Source organism: Bos javanicus, chromosome 19, assembly GCF_032452875.1.
Source record: "Bos javanicus breed banteng chromosome 19, ARS-OSU_banteng_1.0, whole genome shotgun sequence".
NCBI lineage: Eukaryota > Metazoa > Chordata > Mammalia > Artiodactyla > Bovidae > Bos > Bos javanicus.
In genome coordinates this window covers 21,212,006-21,225,988 of record NC_083886.1, presented here as the reverse complement: position 1 = coordinate 21,225,988, position 13,983 = coordinate 21,212,006, and the positions used below count along the sequence as shown (strand labels likewise).

Here is a 13,983-nt window from a genome sequence, read left to right as displayed (position 1 = left end):
CTACACACAGAAATTTGACTAACTTAGATGAGATGAAACAATTTTGCAAAAAGCACTAACTACTATAACTCACCCAATGTGAAACAGAAAATGTTCATAGTCTCATAACTATTCAGGAAATTGATTTTGTAACTTAAAAATTCCCCCAAGAGGAATCTAAAAGCCCAGATGGTTTCACTGGGCCAAATATGGGTATACCCTGATTACTGCAAGTTTACTATATACCATTTTCTTTTTAAAAAATACTTAGTATCTGGCTGCATGGGGTCTCAGTTGTGTCACGCAGGATCTTTTGTTGCAGTGTGTGGACTCTAGTTGTGGCGTGCGGGCTCAGTTGCTCTGCGGCATGTGGGATCTTAGTTCCCTGACCAGAGGTGGAACCCTTACCCCTGCACTGGAAGGTAGATTCCTAACCACTGGACCACTAGCGAAGTCCCTAAAGTTTTTTTTTTTTTTTGATGTGGACCTCTTTTAATGTCTTTATTGCATTTGTTACAATATTGCTTTTGTTTTATGTTTTGGTTTCTTGGCCCTGAGGCACATGGGATCTTAACTCCCTGACCAGCGATGGAGTTCCTGTCCGCTGCATTGGCAATTGGATTCTTTTCTGGGGTGGGGGAGGGGGCAGGTGGATTCTTAACCTCTGGAGCACCAGGGAAGTTCGCCACTTCCTTTTATGAAAGACCTATGTTAATACCTGTTTTCAGTAAGCAAAAGAAATCTGAAGAGAATTTTCGCTTTTACAAAAAGATGCTAAAGATGAAAATAGTGTCCAGCATTTGTCTTGCAGCAAGGGTCACAGAGGCAGCACATGCCCCTGGACAGCAGCAGCTGCACCCCAGCTTCTTCCCTGGGAGCACGCTCAGCATCTCAGCATTCAGCCGCTACAGCTTTGACCTGTGCCTGGGAGCAGCTGTGCTTTATCTCGGCTTATTTTGTGCATCTGTTAGCACAGGTGTCCTAAAGAAGCAAGATGTGTGCTACTTGGCTTTACCCTATATCAGCGTAGGAAAGGTTTCATAGGAACACTCTGCTTCCAGATAGCAGGGGAAACCTACATATAAAGAAGCAGTAACACCAATCCTACAATCTCTTCCAGAAAATAAGAGAGGAGGGAACATTTCTCAATTCATTTTATGAAGCTAATATTACTCTCATACCAAAACCAGACAAAGACAGGACCAAAAAAGTAAGCTACAGACCAATAGGCCACATGAATATGAAAAAAGATGCAAATAAAATTCAGCAACATATAAAAAGAAAGAATTACATACCATGTCCAAGAGGAGTTTATTTTAGGCGTGCAAGACTGTTTCAATACTTGAAAACTAAACAATGTCATCCGTCATATTAACAAGTGAAAGAAAAAAAATCACAATTGTATCAATCAATGCAGAAAAAGCATTTGAGAAAATTTAATCTTTGTTCATGATTAAAAACTCTCAGAAAAATAGGAATAGAGAGGCACTTCCTCATCTTGATAAAGAAGACCTACAAAAACCCTACAGCTAACATACTTGGTGGTGAAAGATTGAATGTTTTCCTCCTAAGTTTGTCTATCTACTCTCACCACTTTTCTTCAACAAACTACTGGAAGTTCTAGTCAGACCAGTAAGACAAGACAAGGAGATTGGAAGGCATGCAGATCAGCAAGGAAGATAAAACCATACCTATTTGCAGATAACATGATTGCCTACATAGAAAGAAATTCCAAAGAGATTCACAAAAAGAAAGAAGGAAGGAAGGAAAGAAAGAGGAAACCTATAGAACTAGAGAATATACATTCATTAATACATCAGTACACTGAAATTTAAAATATAATACTATTTATAAGCACTCAAATAAAAATACAAAAGTATAAACCTAACAAAGTATATACATCATTTGTATGTTGAAAACTAAAAAATGCTGAAGAAAGAAATCAGAGAAGATCTAAATAAATGGAGAGGCATAGGGTGTTTATATATTGGAAGACTTGACGTCATGAAGATATTGATTCTCCCCAAATTAACATACGGATGTAGTACAACCCCTATCAAAATCATAGCAGGAGTTTTTATAGATATATACAGGGTTATTCTAAGATTTGTGTGTACAGGCAAAGGAGTTAGAATAGCTAAAAACAATTTTGAAAAGAATACTACAATGGCAGGTACAAGTCTACCCAATTTCAAAAGTTATCAGTTCAGTTCAGTTGCTCAGTTGTGTCTGACTCTTTGCGACCTCATGGACTGCAGCACACCAAGATTCCCTGTCCATCACCAACTCCTGGAGCTTGCTCAAACTCTTGTCTATTGAATCAGTGATGCCATCCAACCATCTCATCCTCCTGCCTTCAATCTTTCCCAGCATCAGGGTCTTTTCCAATGAGTCAGTCAGTTCTTGGCATCAGGTGACCAAAGTGTTGGAGCTTCAGCTTCAACATCAGTCCTTCCAATGAATATTCAGGACTGATTTCCTTTAGGATGGACTGGTTGGATCTCCTTGCAGTTCAAGGGACTCTCAAGAGTCTTCTCCAACACCACAGTTCAAAAGCATCAATTCTTCAGCACTCAGCTTTCTTTATGGTTCAACTCTCACACCTATACGTGACTACTGGAAAAACCATAGCTTTGACTAGATGGACCTTTGTCAGTAAAATAATGTCTCTGCTTTTTAATATGCTGTCTAGGTTGGTCATAGTTTTTCTTCCAAGGAGCAAGCGTCTTTTAATTTCATGGCTGCAGTCACCATCTGCAGTGATTTTGGAGCCCAAGAAAATAAAGTCTGTTACTGTTTCCATTGTTTCCCCATCTATTTGCCATGAAGTGATGGGACTGGATGCCATGATCTTAGCTTTTTGAATGTTGAGTTTTAAGCCAGCTTTTTCACTCTTCTCTTTCACTTTAATCAAGAGGGTCTTTAATTCCTCTTTGCTTTCTGCCATAAGGGTGGTGTCATCTGGATATCTGAGGTTATTGATATTTCTCCTGACAATCTTGATTCAGCTTGTGTTTCATCCAGCCCCGTTTCATTCCAGAAAAACATCTACTTCTGCTTTGTTGAATATGCCAAAGACTTTGACTATGTGGATCACAATAAACTGTGGAAAATTCTTCAAGAGGTGGGAATACCAGACCACCTTACCTGCCTCCTGAGAAATCTGTATGCAGGTCAAGAAGCAACAGTTAGAACTGTACAAGGAACAATGGACTGCTTCCAAATTGGGAAAGGAGTATGTCAAGACTGTATATTGTCACCTTGCTTATTTAACTTATATGCAGAGTACATCATGCAAAATGCCAGGCTGGATGAAGCACAAGCTGGAATCAAGATTGCAGGGAGAAATATCAACAACCTCAAGGGTTATGGTTAGATTAGTCAAGACTACAATTGGTGGGGGATTCCCTGGCAGTCCATTGGTTCAGAGGCTGCGCTTTCACACCTGGCTTCAATCCTTGGTCAGAAAACTAAGGTTCCAAAAGCAGCATGATGTGGCCAAAACAAAAACTAGTATTGGTGGAGGAATAAACCTGTAGATCAGTGGAATAGAACAGAGAATCCAGAAGTAGACCCACACAAATATGCCCAAATGATCCTTTTTTTTTTTTTTTTTTGGCCTTACCAGACATCTTGTTGGACCTTCATTTCCCAACCAAGGCCTGGACCTGGGCCCTCAGTGAAAGCAGGGAGTCCTAACCACTTGACTGCCAGGGAATTCCTCCAGCTGATTTTTTTATTTTATTTGATTTTTTAAATTTTCTTTTATTTTTAAACTTTACATAATTGTATTAGTTTTGCCAAATATCAAAATGAAATTTTTTAAAAGGAGTGAAAGTAATTCAGTGGAGAAGACAAGTTTTCAGCAAATGATCCTGGAGCAATTGGATATCCAAAAGCGAAACAACAAAAACAAAAAGAACTTCAACCTAAACCTCACATGTCACACAAAAATTAACTCAAAATAGATCCTGGACTAAAACAGAAAATGAAAACTGTGCAACTCTTAGGGGAAAAATGGGACAAAAACTTCAGGAGTTGGCCGAGGCAGAGTTCTTGGATCTGATACCAAAAACACCATCCATGAAAGCAAAAATTGCTAAGTCAGACTTCGTCAAAATGAAAACTTTTGGTCTGAAAGACCCTGTTAAGAGCATGAAGGATAAGTGACAGACCGAGAAAAAAAATCTCTTGCAAACCACCTATCCAGCAAAGGACTAACATCTAGGATATAAAAGAACAGTCAAAACTACATTTAAAATATCTAATTAGAAAGTTAGCAAAAGATATGAAAAGAAATCTAATTGAAAAGAATACACAGATAGTACATTTCTTACAACTGCATGTGAATCTACAATGATCTTAAATGAAAAAGTTTAATTAAAAAATTAAAGCCTTATGGGGTGAGAGGTGGGAGGGAGGTTCAAGAGCGGGGAGACATATGCACACCTATGGCTGATTTGTGCTGATGTCTGGCGGAAACCAACACAACTTTGTAAAGCAATTATCCTTCAGTTAAAAATAAATACATTAAAAAATTAAATCCTTCCGGACAGATTGCAAGTGTTTGCATGACAGAAGGAAGTAAAAATCCTGTATTTAAAGACTTTGTTGTTAATATTCTTCTACACACACACACACAGAGGATTCAGTTGATAAAACGTTCTGGTCAGTGAATCCTTAATTAACGACCATTTGCAGTGAGAATTCTCAGCCCCAAAGCTTCAAAGTTTCAGAGGAATGACTTTCCCAGAGAAGGATTTCTGGCCCAAGACCAGTTCGGTGGGTGTGGTAATTTTGTCAGGAGCCCCCTATAGCCCCTCACCCCCACTTGTTAATATCCCCTGCCTCTTTTTTTTTTTTTTTTTAATTTCCCCTGCCTCTTGATGGCTATGGGGCTTCTGTGCCTGCTCCATTTGTAAAATGGGAATATTTAGAGGTCTCAATGAAATAATATTGTTTTTTTGTCTTTCTTTTAATTGGAGTATAATTGCTCTACAATATTGTGTTGGTTTCTGCTGTACAACCAAGTGAACGAGCTATATGTATACATATATCCCCTGCCTCTCAAGCCTCCCTTCCACCTAACCCCCATCCCACCCATCTAGGTCATCACAGAGCCCCCTGTGCTATACAACAGCTTCCCACTAGCTAGCTGTTTTGCACATGGTAGTGTGATAATATTGTTAAGTGTTTAATACAGTGACCGATCCCACTGTCGGTTTGCAAACTGGCCCCTGGACATGCGGGGCAAGGCAAGACCAAATAGAGAAGCAGCCACTCCAGGTGGGTCGGTGGCAGGTTTAAAATCTACGGAACTTACGTACCAGGCTTGTTTTGGGTGACTGCAAGAGGAGTAGACCTCCACACCCACCAGCCAGCATCTTTAAAATTTACGTAGAGGCCTTATCTGCGCTCAGTCATATATACTAGCCAAATGGTCTCAAAACGTCTATCTTAAGGCTGTGTCCTTGGGGCACCTTCTAGAAGGGGGAGAGGGAAGCTTCTAGAAAGGCCAGTGGGATGCATACTCCAGGCACAGGGGAGTGTGAGGAGCTTCTGATTGTCCTGGTCTAGCTTGAAGGTCAACTGGAGGTACTGTCTTCTCAATAATCCCCTCCTCCTCTCACTTCATTTTCCTCCTCTTTGAGAATAGGAATACTAATTACATGGAGGTTGAAAATAGCAGGTGATGGATTGAAGCCTGATGGGATCTGGAGAAGAAATGCTGGCACTCAAGCCTGGAGGGGATAAGAGGTCTTGTGATCAAGGAAGCCTGGGGAAATGAAGTATGTGTGCTGAGAAGGAAGTTCCTGGTAAAAGTGGATGTGAAGTGTTGACAGGCTAATGCTTCAACACTGTGCACTTTTCTCCTCGGTGGAAAGAACCACAGAACCAAGAGGGCTGGTCTCTGGGAGGTTTGCTGAGGCTGTGGTCTGACACTTACTTGCAAGATTCTAGGAGAGTCCTGGGGTCATGCACTTCTACTGTTTTCGATAGAGATGACTTAGAACTGGCTTGCTAGAGGTAATTGTTCTTGTGCATACCTTTATAAAGCCTGTCATTACATAAATCCACCCACTGAAAAGAACCTTTTCTCTTGACAATTCTTTGTTTGAAAAATATCCTTGGGTTCACATTCAAGATGTAGGGTGAGGTTTTTATCTGCAGGTTGGGGACTTTGTCAGAGACTGGCGAGTATAGTCATACTAGGGCATGGCCACCAGGAAGCAAGTGAGAGAGCTTGGGACAGGTCTAGAGAGAAAGTTCACTAGGAGCAGGATGCAAGGAGAAAAGGAAGACGTGGGCAGCTAAGGCTCCCGGTGGCCAGGAAGCCAAGAATCTCCCAGGCCACAGAAATTGAAATTAGTCTTGCTGCTGGAGCCTGGTCCCTGGTGTTACCCTCAGGGTGGTGGTCACTGAGCCTGTGCACACTCCTTAAGTTCTAGCCTGTCCCTCAGTGGGGTCTGCTCTGAACAGCCTAGAGCCCTAGAGCCATATTGGCTGTCTGGCTGCTCTCAGGAACACCCACTCCAGTGCTGTGCTGTTCAAAAGAGAGCCTTGGGGAGACCCTGCTGGAACTGGACCGAAGATAACCCTTTGCAAACCGCACTGAATCTTCTCTATCCCGCTTCCTGTATCTCTAGAATCTATCCAAATTGAAGCTGGATTGAGGTCAATGTTTTCTGCCAGCTGGCCATCAACTCACCTTCTGGTAAGAGCATGCCCCACTGCGCGCAGCCTTGGGAGAAACAAGATTCCTCTCCCAGATCAAAAGGTGTGCATGTGACCTGCCAGCCCAGCCAAACTCTCCATTTCCTGAGGACCAGAATCTTGAGAGTGATGGAACAGGGATCATCACTTTCTCCTGGTAGCAATGTCCAATAAAGTGTGTCTTATGGTTCCTGCTGCCTGGATTCCCAGGATGGTCCCATTTCCTATCCTAATTGTGACCTGTTGTTCAGCATTGTCTGTCTCCTGAGAGTTACCCTTCCAAGATATTTAAACAAACCCTTAAAAAAAATTTTTATTTATTTGGCTGTGTCGGATCTCAGCTGCAACGTGCAGGGTCTTTGTTTCATCATGCAGGATCTTTTGTTGAGGTGCACAGGCTCTCTAGTTGTGGTTAACTGGCTCAGTTGCCCCATGGCACGTGGGATCTTAATACCCTGACCAGGGATCAAACCCACGTTCCCTGCATTGCAAGGTGGATTCTTAGCCACTGGACCACCAGAGAAATCCTAAACAAATCCTTTTTAAAAAGCCAGAATTTGTTTATTTTCCTTGCAACTGGAGAGTACTAAGTGACACAAATGGGCTCAATCTCACAAGATGACATCACGTGTAAGGGCCACTTGTATGGGCCTGACCATGGGTCCCAAACCACCTGCACACGGGCCAGAAGGTGGACCCAGGAGCAGTTTGAAGTGGAAACTTGGGGATTCCCGGAACAGTACAGTAGGAGCCAGCAAGGCAGTGAGAGTGCCCTTCCCCTGTGCGTGTGTACGTGTGTGCTAAGCCGCTTCAGTCGTGTCTGACTCTGTGCGACCCTATGGGCTGTAGCCTGCTAGGCTCCTCTGTCCATGGGATTCTCCAGGCAAGAATACTGGAGTGGATTGCCATGACTTCCTCCAGGGGATCTTCCCAATCCAGGGATTGAACCTGCGTCTCTTATATCTCCTGCATTGGCAGGTGGGTTCTTTAGGGGACCAGGGGATGCTCTTGCACCATCCCGCAAAGTAATCTGTTCCTGCAAGACAGGTCACTATGAGGAGGAATGTGGTAATGCCACCAAAGAAGGAGTTATTGAAGGAGCAGAGATGTTCAGCCTGGAGCCGAAAAGGCATGCTATCTTGAAACATCACTTAATCAATCATCTGAGATTTATTCCTGGCATGTCAGACACTACTAGATAAGGAAAGACACTAGTACTCTTTCGAGGGGAGCACAGCCCTGTGGCCGTGCCTGCTCCAGATGGGAAGTGGGCTTCTTGGAGGAGGGAGTATCTAAGGTGACTCTAGAAGGATGTGCCAGTTCAGTTCTCTTCAGTCGCTTAGTCGTGTCCTACTCTTTGTGACCCCTTGGACTGCAGCATGCCAGGCTTGCTGTCCTTCACTATCTCCTGGAGTTTGCTCAAACTCATGTCCATTGAGTCAGTGATGCCACGCAACCATCTTATCCTCTGTGACCCTCTTCTCCTTCTGCCTTCAATCTTGCCTAGCATCAGTCTTTTCCAATGTGAAGGATGTGTAAGAAGTTATTCCAGGAAATAAGCAGGGAGGGAGTGGTGGGCATGGGAGAGAGACTTTCTAGGCGAGGGCAGTAGCACGTGCCAGGGCACTATGGGAAATGGGCAGAGAGTCTTATGTGGAGTGGGGGCTGAGTGTGAAGGAGCTGGCACCAGATCAGAAAGAGCCTCTGATGTCAGGCCAAGGGAACTCTTGAAGGTTTTTAAGTAGGGATGTGACCCAGTAAGATTTTTCAAAGGTTGCTGTGGAAAAAGGTTTGGAAGCAGATGAAGACAGAAGAGTATATAAGACAAATTAGGAGTTAGCTGCAATAGTCCAAGGAGAGACGAGGCCTGGGCTGGTGGAGTGGCAGTGGGGTCAGGGAAGAAATCGTTGGGGTGGCTCGTCGGGGCTGCAGAATAAGGGAGAGGAGAAGAAAACAAGAGGTTGCGGGAGGACTTGTTCACCTGGCAAGATGTTTAGTGGTGAGGGTGGCAGCCAGTCTGAGAGCCGTCCAGGCCCAGCAGCAAAATCTTGGGCAGCCAAATGCCACCTTGTCAGGACGGCCGGATGGTGTCTGGTTTTCACAGGCTGACACGCAGTAACCGAGACCACGCAGGACTGCCTCATTGTTCCAAATAGCTACATGTTAACTCCTCGTAGGGAATCAAACTTCAGAAAATCTAAAGAAATCCTCAGAGAGGGACCAGAGTAGGTGTACCTGTCAACAGACGCTTCCACCCCATTCATCAAGGGCCCTGGAGGTGGAAGGGTCATCAGGAGTCACCAAGGGAGATGCAGACTGAAGGCTTGTGTATGTGTAGACTGGAAGGTTATTTGTGAAGACTGAGCAACTTGCTGACAAGGAGTCTTGTCCAATGAGGTCTCCGTGTTGCCTGCAAAGTGAAGGCTTATATCTACCCAGTTCAATGCATCTCACCCAAGAGTGGATGAATTACCAGATTTCAATAAAAATCTACTATATAGCACAGGGAATTATAGTCAATACTCTGTAATGACCAATATGGGAAAAGAATCTGAAAGAGTAGATTCTTTTTAAGATTTTTTAAGATTGGAACTAATCTTTAAAAAGAGTGGATATATGTATAACTGATTCAGTTTGCTGCACACCTGAAGTTAACCCAACATTGTAAAGCAACTATATTCCAACAGAAACTAATTTTTAAAAAATTTATCAAATTTCATATTTTCCTTTGATCTCCATTTCCTAGATGTCTCTCTCATCCTATCTTGGGCCATTCTTTTTTTTTGGGGGGGAGGGAATGTTTTTTATTTGTTTGTTTGTTTTTAATCTTTTGGCCACACTGCACAGCACATGGGACCTTAGTTCCCCAACCAGGGATTGAACCCATGACCCCTGTATTGGCAATGCAGAGACTTAACCACTGTACCACCAGGCAAGTCCCTGGACCACCCTTCATATGACACATTTTTCCACTTCAAGAAGTGCTTATTTCTGCAGAAGTTAAGGATACAAAAGTACATAAATAGATTTACATGTGATATGGTAGACTCCATTCGCAGAACCCATGAATGCTATAAAATTCCTATTTATTATATACACATGTATGAGTTTTTTTAGAACTCAGTATCATTCCGTTTATACATGATTTTTTTTTTTTTTGAGAAACATTAAACATTGTTTTTTTTCAACAAGTCAGTGACATGAAGGGAGAAGGAAATGGCAACCCACTCCAGTACTCCTGCCTGGAAAATCCCATGGACAGAGGAGCCTGGTAGGCTACAGTCCATGGGGTCGTGAAGAGTTGGACACAATTGTGCGACCTCACTTTCAATTTTCACTTTCATGCATTGGAGAAGGAAATGGCAACCCACTCCAGTGTTCTTGCCTGGAGAATCCCAGGGACAGGGGAGCCTGGTGGGCTGCCGTCTCTGGGGTCGCACAGAGTCAGACACGACTGAAGTGACTTAGCAGCAGCAGCAATGACGAAGAGGAAAAAACAGATGAGGGGGAAGGTAGGGAACAGAGAGACTGTTCCAAACAAAAGAGAATTAAAAGCTGTGATGTGCCCTTAAAATGCATTGTGTGGTCTTGTTTGGAGTTTGATTCAAGCACATCAGTAATAAAAAGAGATCTTTTGGAAGCAGTTATTGAATACCCAGTATTGGATCATATCAAAGAATTGTTATATTTTACAGTATGAAATAACATTGGACTTAAGTGAGAAAATGTCTATATATTTCAGAAGTGTAAAATAGGGGGTGAAGTGACAGAACAACATAATGTCTGGAATTTGTTTTTAAATACTTCAGCCAAGGGAAAAAAGTGGTTGAATCCATGGCAGGATTTTGATAATTGTTGAATCTAAGCAATGAGCCCATGGGGCGGTTCATTGTGCTACTCTATTTCGTGTGATTTGAACAAGTTCATAATCATAAAAAAGTTAAGATGGATTAAACCATATCAGCAATGAAAATTAAGTTCCTAGGCTAATTTCTTATCACCTCATTTTCATTTTCTCATCCTACTAAGGAGACAGGGGAAATTCATTTACGCTTAGGAATGAGGGCTTGCTGAGGCTGATTTTTCAACAGGGACTTTATAGAAGATTGAGTAGAAGATTGTGATGTGAATGGGTTTTAGTGAACTTCCTTGAAAATTTTCAAGAGGAAATTGAACACTCATTTCTTTGTTTGAGAAAGGACTCTAATGACCTGGCTGTCCGCAAACAGATCTACAGACCCAGGAGGCGGCAGAGGGCAGGAGCGAGCAGTCTAGCCCTGGATGCAAGCAAACAGGGATCCAGTGGTGTCTTTGATTCAGTTACACAGGATTTCTGATAAATTACTCAATCCTTAAATGCCTCAATCTTCCCGTTTATGTGTGTGCATAGTTGCTCAGTCATGTCTGACTCTTTGCAACCCCATGGACTCTAGCCCATGAGGCCCCTCTGTTCGTGGAATTTTCCAGGCAAGAATACTGGAGTGTATCTCCTCTAGGGGATCTTCCCAACCCAGGGATTGAACCCAAGTTTCTTGAATCTCCAGCATTGGCAGTCAGATTCTTTACCTCTGCGCCACCTGGGAAGCACCGTCTTCCCCTCTGTAAAGGAGAACGATAATAACCACCTTGTAAGGTTTTATTAGAATTAGTTGAGATACTGCCATGCTTGTCACATGGTGAATATTCATTAACCATTAACTACTAATATTACTCTTGCATTTGGGTCACTGTAATATATGGATCACTGTAAAATGGGTCACTTTTGCACTTTCCTAAAAAAAAAAAAAAATTGCATATCAGAAAGACTGGAGGAAATCCCACTATCCAGAAGCTGGCTGACTGCTTATGTCAATTTTTACAGGTTCCCTATTATTCACGGGGAACACCCAGGAGCTCTCTGCAACACTGCCATCTTTCCAGAAACTGTTTCAGGATCCACAGAGGAGGGACATCCTTGCACTCACAATGAACAGACTTAGTGTACATATGGAAAGTGATTCAGGCCTGCACTTTGAAAACAGAGGAAATAGAGATAAAGAAAAGAAAATATGTACTTAAAAGATTCAAATGTACATTTTCAAAACAAGAGGAATGGTAGTGCACAGGCAAAATTTTTATCTGAAAGGAGATTCAAATATATATCAAAAAGAAAGGAGGGTGTCATGGTGTTGGTCTGAGGAATTAGAATTCCTGCAAGAATCCTATGTTGGTATTCATCATCTGCACTCCAGTTCATACCGGCGATCCTAAGGTGATTTATACTGTGCTCCAGGTAGATGTTTTGATTCTAATCCATCCTTTTAAAGGCATTCTATTTCTTCATGGTCTTCCCAGGCAGTGCTAGTGGTAAAGAACCCGCCTGCCAATGCAGGAGACATAGGAGACGCAGGTTGGATCCCTGGGTTGGGAAGATTCCTTGGAGAAGGGAGTGGCAACTCCAGTATTCTTGCCTGGAGAATCCTATGGACAGAAGAGCCTGGCAGGCTACAGTCCATGGGGTTGCATAGAGTTGGACACAGCTGAGTAACTAACACTAACTATTTCTTCATGTTTTATTTTATTTTCATTTCTTCATGCTTTAGACACACCCCTGGATATATAGTCTCATCAATCCACAAGGGTTCTTTATTTTTTTTCTTCCAGTTTTATCAAGATATAATTGCCATCATATCTCAGAGGGTGAGATAGTTGGATGGCATCGCTGACTCAATGGACATGAGTCTGAGCAAGCTCCGGGGGTTGGTGATGGACAGGGAAGCATGCAGTCCATGGCACTGCAAAGAGTTGGACATGACTGAGCGACTGAACCGAACTGAACTGCCATACAGCACTGAATAAGCCTAAGGTGCCCAGTATAGTGATTTGACTTACACACATCATGAAATGTTTACCTCAGTAAGTTTAGTGAACATCTGTCATCTCATACAGAGACAAAATTTAAAAAATAGAAAAAAGTTTTTCCTTGTGATGAGAACTCTTTGGATTTACTCTTTTAGCAGCTTTCAAATATAACATACAGCAGTGTTCATTATATTGATCATGTTGTACATTACATCACTGGCACTTGTTGCTGCTGCTGCTGCTGCTAAGTCGCTTCAGTCGTGTCCGACTCTGTGCGACCCCATAGACGGCAGCCCACCAGGCTCCCCGGTCCCTGGGATTCTCCAGGCAAGAACACTGGAGTGGGTTGCCATTTCCTTCTCCAATGCATGAAAGTGGAAAGTGAAAGTGAAGCTGCTCAGTCGTGCCTGACTCTTAGTGACCCCATGGACTGCAGCCTACCAGGCTCCTCCGCCCATGGGATTTTCCAGGCAAGAGTGCTGGAGTGGGGTGCCATTGCCTTCTCCAGATGAGCTGCTCTAGTCCCTGGAATTTTGCCTCAGGTGGTTTCTTGGCTGCTCCTCTCCTGATTAGCTACTTTGGAACTCAGGGAAGGTCCTGGAGGCTGGAGTCAGGACTTAATGAAGCTCAGGTTCTTGATGTCTCATCATAGAGAACTTAGTGAAAAACAAAGTGATAGGTAAGAAGTGGACTTATTTAGAGAGAAACACACTCCTCAGGCAGAATGTGGGCCATCTTAGAAGGCAAGAGTGGCCACATTTCTAATTAGTGCTTTTGTTCTTCAGATAAATACTCAGGAGTGGAATGGCTGGATTGTATGGTAGTTCTATTTTTAATTTAATGAGGAACCTCTATACTGTTTTCCATAGTGGCTGTACCAATTCACATTCCCATCAACGGTGTACGAGGGTTCCCTTTTCTCCACGCCCTCACCCACACTTTTTATCTGTTGTCTTTTTGGTGATAGTCATCCTGACAGGTGGGAGGTGATAGCTCACTGTGGTTCTGACTTGAATTTCCCTGGTGATTAGTGATGCTGAGCATCTTTTCATGTGCCTGCTGGCCATCTATATGTCTACTGTGGGAAAATGGCTTTTCAGAGATTCTGCCCATTTTCCAATTGGATTGTTTTTTCGATGTTGAGTTGTATGAGCCACAAGCCTTCTTTAAATTTGCCCCTTTCCTTCGCTGCTGAACACCTGTCACTCACTCTCAGGGCAACGAGTACTTGCCTGTGGCCCAAACCCATTGCTTTCAGGGGCCTGGTGACATTCTTTTATCTGACACCACAATGGGGTCAGCTCAGTGTTTTCCCTTTGCCCACTCAGTCTTGTAAGATTAGGGTACCCATGCGGGCCCAGGGTGCAGTGGCTGCAAACTGCAGGCTCCCTGATAGTATATGCAGCCTGTTGTCTGTACAGGTTGCCCTAAGGGACCTTGGAGACAGAC

General features: G+C 43.0%; 1 pseudogene; it reads left to right on the top strand.

Moving 5' to 3' along the window:
- Positions 1–13,883: 13,883 nt before the first annotated feature.
- Positions 13,884–13,983, top strand: LOC133233119 (small nucleolar RNA SNORA70; annotated as a pseudogene).